At 71.1% G+C, this 1380-nt stretch overlaps 1 pseudogene; it reads right to left on the reverse strand.

Moving 5' to 3' along the window:
* Nucleotides 1-1010: 1010 nt before the first annotated feature.
* LOC113597316 (uncharacterized) lies at nucleotides 1011-1129 on the reverse strand (annotated as a pseudogene).
* Between the last annotated feature and the right edge of the window lie 251 nt (nucleotides 1130-1380).

Below are 1380 nucleotides of genomic sequence, written 5' to 3' on the forward strand. Positions count from 1 at the left end.
CCGCAGCCGCCGCCGCCGCCCTCCGCCACGGGCTCCGGGGCGGGTGGAGGAGGCCGCGTCAGGGGACCCTGGCAACGCGCTGTGGCGCAAGCCCCGGTGTTCTCTAACCCCGGGACTCTTGCCGGCTGCTCCTGGCTTGGCCCCACGCCCGCCCCCGCTTCCATCCCGCAGCGCACCGCACCGCAACGCACCGCACCTCGCAGCCCCGCACCACACCACGATGGGCTGCTCAGTGGGAAGAGGGTGGAAGTGAGCGTGGGGCATCAGGCCGCTCGTGCCTTCGGGGCCGCCCCGCCGGGTTCTCAGCGCCTCCTCCTCAGCCCTAGGGCGGGCGCAGCCAGCCACGGGGCCTTTCCCTGCCGTCTGCCCCACCTGGTGCAAACCCACCCCGGAGCCCCCAGCGCCCCCAGAGACCATCACCAGCCCGAGTACGCTGCCCTACCTTGGCCTCGTGAAATGCCACGGGCCCTGGGGATGAGGGCTCGAGGGAGCGCAGAGGTCCAGGACCCAGGGAGCCCAGGCCTGTGATGGAGTCCGAGTGTGGGGTCTCGCTACCCCTCCCGCCCGCCCGACCGCCCGCTCCTGGGGTCTTGTATCCACCCACCCAGCCCCCACCCTCCAGCCCCCAGGCGCCAGCTTCCGGTCCCGCCCACACCGCACCCCCCACCCTCCGTGCGGTTGCGGGTTTGGTTGGTGTGTCAGGAAAGGTGCAAAGCTGGGCTGTGGCTTCCAGTCGGTGCAGTGGGATTTGGCCGAGGCGGGGAGCGGGGAGCGTGCCCCTTGTGAAGTGCGGTGGGGTGTGCGGGGGGGGGGGGGGCCCTGGGGGGGTGGGGCGGTGCGGAGCCAGGCCCTGCCAGGCCCCTTTGCTGGCCCGGGAGGGGCTGAGGGAGCAGTGGCTGGGGTGTGTTTGGCCCCAGGAGCCGGGCTCCCTGGGGAGACAGGGACACAGGGAGGGAGGGGGGGCGGCGGGCGCCAAAGGAGAGGTCAAGGAGGCCAAGGCGAAAGGCAAAAGCCTACAGCACCCGGTGTTCCCAGGCGGTCTCCCATCCAAGTACTACGCAGGCCCGACCCTGCTTAGCTTCCGAGAGGAGACGGGGTCGGGCGCGTTCAGGCTGGTATGGCCAAAGACGCCAGGGGCTGCCGCTGTGCGCTTCCAGAGCCTGCTCCACGCGTCCCAAGCCCGGCGGGTGCCGCGCTTCACCCATGCACCTGCTTGCCTGCCTGCCTGCCTGCCTGCCTGCCAGCCCCACACCTGGCCATTCCCTCCCTTCTGCCCCAACTGGCTCAAACGCCAACCGGAGCCCCAGCGTCCCCAGACAACATCACCAGACAAAGCCCGCTCACCTAGCTGCGTCTTGTGAATTGCCAGGGGCTCAGGGG

Source organism: Acinonyx jubatus, unplaced genomic scaffold, assembly GCF_027475565.1.
Source record: "Acinonyx jubatus isolate Ajub_Pintada_27869175 unplaced genomic scaffold, VMU_Ajub_asm_v1.0 scaffold_200, whole genome shotgun sequence".
Classification (NCBI taxonomy): Eukaryota; Metazoa; Chordata; class Mammalia; order Carnivora; family Felidae; genus Acinonyx; species Acinonyx jubatus.